The 10,719-nt window shown below is 38.8% G+C and overlaps 1 long non-coding RNA gene across 1 annotated transcript; it reads right to left on the bottom strand.

Moving 5' to 3' along the window:
- Positions 1–6,059: 6,059 nt before the first annotated feature.
- On the bottom strand, positions 6,060–10,024 carry LOC140940920 (uncharacterized). The gene is made up of 3 exons (XR_012166384.1): positions 9,595–10,024; positions 8,490–8,796; positions 6,060–7,239 (listed from the first exon to the last, which is right to left on the bottom strand). It is a non-coding gene; the product is annotated as an uncharacterized lncRNA (long non-coding RNA).
- Between the last annotated feature and the right edge of the window lie 695 nt (positions 10,025–10,719).

Here is a 10,719-nt window from a genome sequence, read left to right on the forward strand (position 1 = left end):
CTTTAGCGCAAAAGTTTAAGAAACGTAACTTGTTGCGCGACTGTGAGGAACCATAATCGATCGCTTTTTTGTGTAACATGTAACGAAAACTTCGCACCGCTGATATCAGATCGGCTGGATTCGGTAAACGATTTTAGGTGAGTTTTGTTTTTAATCATTCTTAAGTAGTGCTTGTTTATTGTAGATTACTTGCTACTAAAGCGAAATAATCATAGTTTCGTCGTTGTGTGCTGGGGCACAGTCAGACAGAGCCGCGATTACAGTTCAAGTTGATCATGATGTAAGAAATATAAGCTTTGCGGAACACAATGTGACAGAGGCTGTGCATGGTCTTTGTTAAGTTTATTTTTATTTTTATGTTTGGTGGGCATGACGATCCTTTTTTCAAGCGACAAATCAGTTTCTTCGACGAACGGATTCACTCGGGGAAAGCCATACAAGGGTCATGACCTTGATCAGAACAGAAATGAAAGAAGTAAATTATTTAGACACCGGATGTGCATGTGACCAAAATGAAAGTCTTGCTTGACACAAAAAGTCTCACTATTCTAACCTTGAAATTGTTATGCATGAGTCAATTCCAGCTGCGCCCAGAGTTATAATTTATGTTATGAATAGCTTTATAAATATGAAAGAATGCTTTTCAAATAATCTCAACAGAAATTTGATTTAATGACCAAAAACGCTGATTCACTTTGATAGCTCCAGATTTCGCTATGTAATTCTGGCTTGATGAGCAATGAAGAAATGCATGCATAAAATCAAGAACATGCCTTTACATGGCCTTTGAGCCAATCTGTTTTCTTTCCCAGTAAAATCCTTTGTGTAGTTATATTCTGATAGGAAACAACGTGTGTGTCAAAAGCTCGGGAATGGCCGAGGGGTTGGCAAATGCCCGGCCCCCAGGCAGCACAAAATTTGCAAATGCCCCAGCCCCGGGACTGACAAGGCGGGCAAATGTCCTGCAGTAGCCTGGGGGGGCGCTGGGCACAGCTGGAATTGACTGATCCATTACTCCGTTGTTCTGATCATTATTAAAGCACGTGAGCATATTATTTTCCTTCAAAGTAGGGGATTCTTTTTTTAATAGGGGAAGAAGTTTCAATCTTTGTCTACACTACAGTAGCTGGCTTAGCTAGGGTAGAAAAGTTGAACTACAGTGTGCTATATATGGTTGGCTCTGCCGATGGAACTGTTCAAAATTCATTCCAACAAACCTGACAACAGTAAATTACATGTATGTATTAAAGCAGATTGTTTACAATCATGCCAGGGTAAGCAGGGATGTAGCCTGTGTACAAGCCCCCCCTCTCCTCAGTAAGAATCAGAGAAGGGGAGTCTGTGATTCACCATTGGTAATCGTGTATGGAGGCCACGTGATTTTTCCTGGAATATGTGGAAAATGATTTGATTGGCTGTTATATGTAGATCATTACAGTGTGTACATCATGAAATTGAGGGATTTTGATTGGCTTTAGGGCCTTTCATCAAAACTCAAGCAAAACAATAATGCTAAGGTCACGTTTCACACTATCATGAGCTCATGAGTCATGTCTGACTTGTCAACACTTTATTTCAAACTAATGACTTCCCGTATTCAGTGGGAAGGCTTGCATAAGAACATGGATCTTTTCCTTCAATATGGGCTTGTAAGAACATTTTTCTTGCTTGGTATAGAGTAATCCTATTTTAGAAATGTCTCACTCTCTAAGTTACTCGATGGAAATAACACGCATGCACCGTCATTTTGAGAACTGGAATGACATGAAACATGAGCCATGGAAATTTTGGTCAGCGGAAACAATTTTTTTTAATTTATGCAAAGTTATTCCCATTCACGATTAGTGACAGTGAATCACAGACGCCCCTTGTCTGATTTTTACTAAGGGGAGGGGGTGGTCTGTACACAGGCTAACAGGGATGTCGTTAAGAGCTGGCTGCCAGCTAGTTCAACCAGCTGAAAAAGAGCTTACCACCAGCTGAATTTGCAAACCAAACCAAAGACATAGGGAAATTTTAGAGATGCAGTAGAGCAAAAAAGCCGGCTTGACCTTTAACAAAACCTGCTTATCCATATATTTCATTAACGAATCGATTATTTTAAAAATAATGATATCCTTTTGAGTGGTTTGCATCATCAAAACCATTGTTTTATTATTTAAGGATGGATCAAATATTCTACATGAACTCTTGACATGATTCTGCTGTTAATTTTGTTTAGATATTGCTGCATTTCAATATTCATTGTATCACTGTGCTTACAAGATGGATCTGATGGCTGAGGCAACAACAGTGATCATGGGTAAGATTTACATTTTTTTGTTATTGTAACACAACAACTTTAGTTTTCACGTAAATGATTTGTCTTGTACAGCTGTTCATTTGCTATTAGCTAAAATAAACATCTGTATTGGCCTTGAAAATGAGCTTTTTTTATTTCATTGAAACTTGTCCAAACTAAGTAGGATGGAACCCTTGAAATTTGTTGTTCATTTTCAATGGTGAAATTTGGTACGTCATGATTGTAGCCTGGAGAGGAGATACAGTACATGTATTCCAGATGTTTTTTTTGTATTGCAATGACACTTTTTTGTCATTAATGGCCTTATTTACACTGTAGTACACCATACTAAAGTGCAGTCATGTTAAAATGCAGACTGCAGACTGTGCAGACTGAAGATTTTTTTTTAAATAAGCCCTGAGAATAGTAATTAACAGTTAATGAATGAGGCTGAGTATCTTATGAAGAATAATGGAGATCGAGGAGGGCCGAGGCGGATAACACCCTCCAAGATCTCCATAATTCTTCATATGATATGAAAGCCGAATTCAATAACTGTTTTATTGTTCATTCAAAGTAATTCCAAGTTTAAAAACATAGCTAAAACATGCTTACCTCCATCGATCCATCGATGTTCAGTTCATCTTCGATAGTGTGCGTTTAGGTTTGTCCAGCTCCGCAAATATTCTCCAAATAGCAGATGTCGCCCTTCAAGTTGTCTTCTTGCTGTTCTTGCCGTGTTTTTAGCTATTTTTTTGCCTAGTTCTTACTCTTGAAACGAGTGAAATGTCCGCCATTTTTTTAAGTTCACAACGAAAACAACTCAACCTCGTCCCCAGGTCTTCTCGGTTAACGGTGCCTTAACCTGCGAAAACGCTGCATTTTTGACGTCATTTCCTCGTTAAAGTCAAAATTCTTCCAAATTTGGTCATCAGTAACTGGTTATGGTGAATTAAACGTGTGCTTTTAGCCAATCAGAATTGGGGAAATATTTTGAATGAATAATAATTAGGGTTAAGCACTGACTTGAAAAACGGTTAGCTTTTATTTAGGGTTAGGGTTGTTGCTACATGCATATAGCTTCAATTTAACCAGCCAACAAATCCTCAGTGATGTATTTGATTTAACAGTCGAGAGTAGTTTAAGACTAAATTTTCATGGTAGCCATGTCTTTGTCTTTCCCATGAAAAATAAGAGAGGACCATAATTCATGGGTAATGAAAATGTCATCAAAAGCCATTTCATTTTTTCATGACCATTAATATTCGACCGTTCACGGAAAAATCATGGTTTTTTTATGGGGCATGAATTTAACAACCCCATGAAAAACTCATAAATTCCGACACCATGAAAAAAGAGCTTTTTAATTCATGGCTTTTTCATTACCATTAAAAAGCCATGGAAAAAAAAAGCGGGTTTCATTCTATTTCATGGCATTTTCATGGGATTTTTGTTTGTTAAAGTTTTTTCATGGGCCATGAAGCGTTGAATTTTAAGGGGTTTTTTCACGCTTTTTTCATGAGATTTTCATGGCATGTTCCCCGTGAAAAACCAATGAAAATTTTCCATCAAAATCTCCTGAAAAACCTGTGAAAAACATGTGAAATTACCATGAAAAATTTCACTGGATTTTCATGGGTTTTAATTTCATAGTGTTAACCCGCTTGCTGGGTAACCCTAGCGCAAGGGTAACCGTTTCTCCTCGTAAACAGGCCCTTAGAAAACATCAACACGCAGAACATGCTGCTATTCAAACCTCATTTAATATTCTTAATTCCTGGTGATGTTAATTAACGTATGGGTTGTCAGTTCGCAACGGTCACCCGAAGAAAATTTCGCCCCTCCCACCAAACCCTACCTTTTCTGTAGAGCACGGTTCAGTAAGGAACCGGCGTGCTATTCCTTTGTCATTTTTCGACTGGGAGGGGCTATAGCTAGGGCTATATCTTAATGCTAAGAGGGATATTGAACAGTTAGGGTTTGTAAAGAGAAGAGTTCTTAAATGCATAAATGAAGCATATTATCTAAAAAAAACTCGCCAATGTAAGAAATGAACATTTATTGGCTTGAAAAGAGGGGATACAAGAAGATCAGGTTTATAATTTAACCCAAACTGGTTAAACCTGATATTCCCGGATTTTTGAGCTAAAATCCGACAATCTACCAGAAGGGTCCTCGCGCGTGGGAGGGGTTTGCAAAGTCTTTCATTTTAAACCTTCATGATCGGGCTTCGTCATCTTCTCTTCCCAACTTACAGCATTGTGGTCAAAACTATCTGAAAACAGTTTCAATTTTCGAAAACGAATTTAGCTTGAACGTTTTCTTCGCAACAAAAAAAAAAAATAAACAGAAGAAGATGGGGTGTCTTCTACTTTTGGCTTACTGTATGCCGTTTTCTAGTATTTATAGAGATTATTTTGTGGTCGCAGCTAAGTCTATGCAAGAATATTCTCGTAAACGCATTAAATAACTGGAACTCTTAAAACTGGGCGCAAAGTACTTGTTCTTTTACCACCCACTTTCCAATACCCAATTCTCGTTTCTCTCCTTATATCTCATCTTGCCCCTGTATATGTGTGTTTGCCACGTAGGCAGAAAACAGCAGCCAATGGAGAAAGGTTAAGCAGCGTTTTTTCAGAAACTAAACCGAGAGTAAGTTTTTTTATTCACCGTGACGAGAAAAGTGTCCGCTTGGCTGACTTCCGAACGCTCGCCGAGATATTATGATTTTAGTGCAGTGAGACAGGCCATCGCGTGATGCATAGAGGTTTAACTAACAATTTTTAATCAATTCTGGTGCTTCTTGTGTCTTTGCAAAAAAAATCAAGAAGTGCTGCACACTAAATCTGCTTACTATTACAAAAATATCATTTTTTCATAGGTTTAATGCAAGCCAATAATTAAACCAACTCGTGACGGGAATATCTCGGTGAGCATTCGGAAGTCAGCCAAGCATGGTCATTGCACGCGTGCTGAACAAGAATGCTGTATAATGACAGACTAGAAACAATAGACAACTCCCAAAGCACAAACTCAGCCAAAACGCTAAAAATCTTCAATGTTTACTCAAGTTTGGGCTTATAGAAGATAATGTCACAGTTTTTCAATGACCATGAAATTCAGTGTCCGGGTAGTTGGTTAATCAATTGTGGCCCTGAAAAAATTGGAAGGAAAAAAAACTACGAATTTTTTTAAAAAATGCTTTTTTCGTGAGAAGGACTCTTAAACGCTGACAAACGTCAACAAATAGCGAAAACTATAATTTCTATATGTTTGCTTTGCTCGAAATCGCGCGCATTTACAAGGCCCTAAAGCGTTTTGCTGAGTTGCAAGGACCCATCTGCTATAACGATGCCCAAAATAAAGGGATGAATCTCTTGGTTTATTAGATATAATCCGTGTAAAGTTATCATTTTCGCATAAATTATGACCTAAATTTGGAAACCGCTGCATTTCTCGAATTGGGTCTTTGCGATTTTGGTGAAACTCTGTTCAGCGAAAGGCACTAATGCGCACTATGTGTAGCTGAGAGATTTTCACAAAAAAATGCCGGCAACAGCCGATTTTCGACTCAGACCTCAAAGGGGCGTGGCATTATAACCACGTGACATTTACTCCGATCGCCAAAAATTTTATGTTATATTGTAGATTGATCTATATGTTATCCATTCTATGTGTTAGACTTACGATAAAAGTAAAGGTGGGGATACCAGAGAGCTTCAAAATAGGTTGGTACCCCCCAAAAAATCTGGGTCGAGTCACCTTAAACATCTATTTATGGTTAAAATGATGTAAATATTTACTTTACAGAATATTTAAATATGCATACCCTATTTTACGACAATAGTAAAAAGATATAAAAGATGAATTTCGGTCGAACTTATCCTCAAATGCCATAATGGGGGGAAGAGAATAAATGTTGAGTTACCTTATTAGGTAGTCGCAATTGTAAAAAATTTTAAACAGGGGTGAATGAATTCACCGGAAAAAAAAAACAAAGGTGGCTCTTAAGGGCAGCTTGCCACTCCTCATAGACTATTTTTCCTTACATTGTCGAGCACATAGGGGCTGTTTACATAGTGGGAGAAAGATCCTAACACCAACTGAGGAAGTTCTAACAAGGCGGATCATCCTAGCGCCGTAAGTTTTCTACAGTTTACATGACAAAGGTTGTACTTGTCCTCTCTAGCGCAAGGATCTTCGTAGCTGGGAGGTACAAGAAATAGCATAGCACGAGGAAGACCCTAGCACCATGTCAGCTGCTTTTTCTAGGAAGATCCTAGTAGTAGCTATAAGGGACAAACCAGAAAAAAGTTGTGATCACTTTAATTAAAATTGTGATAATTCAGCTGAAAGGTAGTTACATGCTAGGAAAGAGAGCAGAAGAGCCCAAATATTAAATTGCATGTTGGTTATTGTCACTCGCCGTCTTTAATTCCTTCACTTTTTTGGTAACCACATGGACTGAAAAATCATCATGTAAACCGAACGAAAAGATGTCTTACCTTCTAGGATCTTCCTCCCTCTACGAAGCCAGTCCCTTACTGTAAACGCTGGTCAGACGGTTTTAAATATAGCAAGTGTAACCTGGGGAAGAGTATCAAATCTACCAACCCAACCCCTCGAGATGCATACATTTGAAACCAATATGGCCACCCGTTTGAGAAAGCACCCGATCTTGACGATCTTACGGGACTGTAAACAGACAATGTGCCCGTTGTTGAAAGATGGTCGTTGGTATAGGTTCGACAGTAATTTATCAGTTTTGTTTCGGTCTTATGGATCATCGACCAAAATATACAAATCAAACAAGAGCCATAATGGCTCTTGAAGCAAATTAATATTTATTTAAGTCTTTACATTAATTTATTATGTTTTCTTCGTGGTGTACCGTATCTACTAGTTTACTTTGACTTTAGTGACGACTGTTTCCTTTTCCTGACACTTTGAACCATTGTCTTAAAAGAAAAGAAAATATACTGGTTAAAACTTAAGTTAGCTAAAGAGCCAATTATTGATTAAGTTCTCATAATGACATACCGTAAAATTCCAAAAATAAGCCCCGGGGCTTATATTTTTCAAAGACCCTTTTTGATGGGCTTATTTTTGGAGTGCCTTGTATTCGAAGGGGATTATCTATGGAGGGAAATTTGCGTTTTAAAATTGATTGGGCTAGCCTTATAGTTGGAAGGAAATTTACCGTTTTTGCTTTGTTTTACTTTGTATTTCAGGGCAATTTTCAAGTACAAGCCCCTGGGCTGGGCGGGGGGCTTATATTTAGAGGAGCGATTTAACAGAGGGTTTTGCGTTACGAGTTTGGGGGGCTTATACATGGAGGGGCTTCTTTTCTGAATTTTACGGTAACCAAATGGAACCCGATTAACGGTTAAGGGATGGCAGATACCATGACAACAAAAATGAAACGATTTTCCTGATTTTACATGAAGTGTCTGTGTCCGCTATCCATGGTTGAACATTTTGGAAGGGACTCGAATAAAGGGAAAGTCGATTAAATTCAAAACACAGTCGTTTCAGCGGTATCGGAAGCTTCAGACAACATACCGTTTCGAGTTTAAAGTATAAGCATATGGCCATATAGCGTCTATACAAAGTTGATGTTTAATCAGAGTAAAGCACTTCATCGTTAAAACATGTCAAATATCTAATTTTGGAAAATCGCAAGAACTGTTAATCTATGAATAAACATACTAACAACTCAAAAGTAGGTTGAGTTTGATCGTCCGGGTGAACGTAGTCCTGAATAGGACCAGTAGGACTGCGGTTGTTGACATTGACTGTGCGGTAGTCATCTTCAGAGTCAAAGTGGGTTGGATCACGTCAGTTGATAGTATTATACTCTGGTTATTGATCTGATCGGTCAATTACGTCGCGATGTTATTGGTCGTCTGTCAGTTAAGCCGTGATGTTATTGTCTATGAAGACTCGTAATCAGTAATTGGTGCGTTTCGATCCGCCTATTGTCACATTTAAACAGTCGTCTATTGTTAGTCAAATTGTCAGTTCTACAGTCGTTCTCTCGTAATTTTGCTTGATCTCGTAAATAAGTCGTTTGTACGGTGCTGGTAACTTTTGGCTACGACTCTACGACATGTATTACGTATTCTACAGACTACTATCAACGACTTACTTTAGAAAGCTGGTTTCCTAACTTATAGAACAAACGCCACTGTTTATATTAATTTTTCACCTTTATTTTTGCTGAGGATTATCACTGGTGTTTGCCCCTCTGGTGTTCAGATGTTGATTGACCTGCACATATGTTGATTGGATCTCACTTGTTGCTTGCGCCTCGGGTTTTACTGCGGAAACTATTTTTGCTGGGACATCCTCAGGTGTTGATGGGAAAACACGTGTTGCTTGCACTATGGGTGTTACTGAGGAAACTGTTGTTGCTTGGTCCTGCACAGAGATTGGTGGGACCACATGTGTTGCTGGGGCCTCAGATGTTGCTGGCACCAGGGTTGTTTTGTAATGTGGTGTTTTGGAGGTTTGTTCTAAACCAAATGATGGAAAGAAAAAAAAATATGTCATAGGGTTGTCACAAACCACAAAAACTTTCCTTAGTGGCCACAGTAAAACTCAGATCTGTCGCTGTAAACCATAGATGAGGTGATTTAAGGCCCGCGCTTTTCGCTACTAGTGGGCTATAACATATAGCCTAGCAGTAGCTCAACCAATCAGAACGCAGCATTGATAATAGACCCACTAGTTGTATTTTACTAATAACCCTTATGTAACGGCTACTAAGTTCATCATGTAACGTCCCGTTTAATTCTTTTATTCCACTATAAACTTTTGAAACTATGTGTAACAGGTTATAACCCCTGTTGATAATTTGAATCTTAAAACCATGTATGGGGGCTACATATACAGTGCAATTAAACGACAGCATCGTTTGTTTTTTTTAATCGAATCGTGCTATGTATTTGTTTCACCGTATTTACGTCTACAAATTAGTCACACCTAAGTAGTGAAAAGTTGGACATCACACCCTTCCACTATTTAAATAACCTATTCAAGTGACATTCACATGGCCATCCTAGTAAGATATTGAGGTCTCTGTAGTCTCTGTGGTTTTTTTTTTTTCGGTTTTTGTTCATTGAAAACCACAGGGTCACCAGCATAAATTTTGCTGTGAAACCAGGGAAGTCACATCGTTTAAACTTGCAGTTCCATATATTTACAGCTACATCGTTCTCCTACTTACGTACACTTGTGTAAACGACTTATATAGTGTGAAATAAAGAAAGATTGAAAGATTGAAAGATTTGGCTCTGAATTTCGTTTCTTACTTGAACTAGTGGTAGTACTGTAACCACCAGTGACAATAAGACTCAGTTCCTTATAAGTGCATCCCCCTCGGTTAACTGCCTGGCAGAAATATCTCCCACGGTCATCTGGCTGTACTTTACCCAAATTCAGAATGCAGGTTTTATTCGGGCTGGGTTTTTCGTAAGTGCAGATACGCATCTCCAGATACGTTGAGTTGACAAACCAGTTCATTTCATACGGATAGTAGTAGTGCGAGATTGCCCACACAGATGGCTCTTTCGGCCCCTTTGGAGTGCATGTCAAGGTAACATTGGAGTCCTTTTGCACCAGAATATCGTTGTAAAAACGTTGTGGATTTTCTGAAAGCGAACTGTCACCATGAACAGTGGCAAAGAAGTCCACTTGTGGGGCGTCTTACATATATTTAAAAGAAAAAGGTATTTAATAGGATAATTCTTATCAATAATACAATGTCTTAAACAATTTTTTATGTATTCTCCACCCACCCCACACCGCAAGATCAAGCCAACAAATCATCAAGGCCGAATCGAGGAAGCGGTGCGAACGCCAAAAGGTGAGATTATCCCATCCATAAGTCAGTGCTGCTTTTGGGTAAAGAAGGGGTTTGGAATTTTTCGTCTACTTTGTTCTTAATTGTAGCTTCAGGAATTTTAATTAATTAATAGACTGCGAGAGTGTTATATTTAGTTTTCTTTTCCAAGTTACTGGTGTGGGACGCGTTACACATACACGCGAGCGGTGAAACAACGATCTTCATGCGAAGAAGTCGTATATATAATGCCGATAAGAAAAAAGCAGTCTGAAGTTGAACTAACGTGAACGAGGTGACCGCCGATTGCAGACGGCTATTGCCTGTGAGATCGTAGATGGATCACCTTCAGTGTAGCCGCGTCCCAAGAATCTGCCCTTTTTAGAAATGCCATGTTTAGATGCCAAAATAAAATCTCATTGGTTCCTAGGGACCGGTCATTATTTATCGCCTGGGGAAGGGGAGAAGGAGGATTTTGGGGGGATCACTTGATTTTTAGGAGAACAAAAGGGGGGATCAGTCGTAATTGAGAACCCAACAGGGGAGATCACTGAAAACTTTGGAAGGATCATTATAGAGGGGGAACCAATCAAAT

The sequence above is a fragment of the Porites lutea genome, chromosome 6 (genome assembly GCF_958299795.1).
Source record: "Porites lutea chromosome 6, jaPorLute2.1, whole genome shotgun sequence".
In the NCBI taxonomy this organism is placed as follows: domain Eukaryota; kingdom Metazoa; phylum Cnidaria; class Anthozoa; order Scleractinia; family Poritidae; genus Porites; species Porites lutea.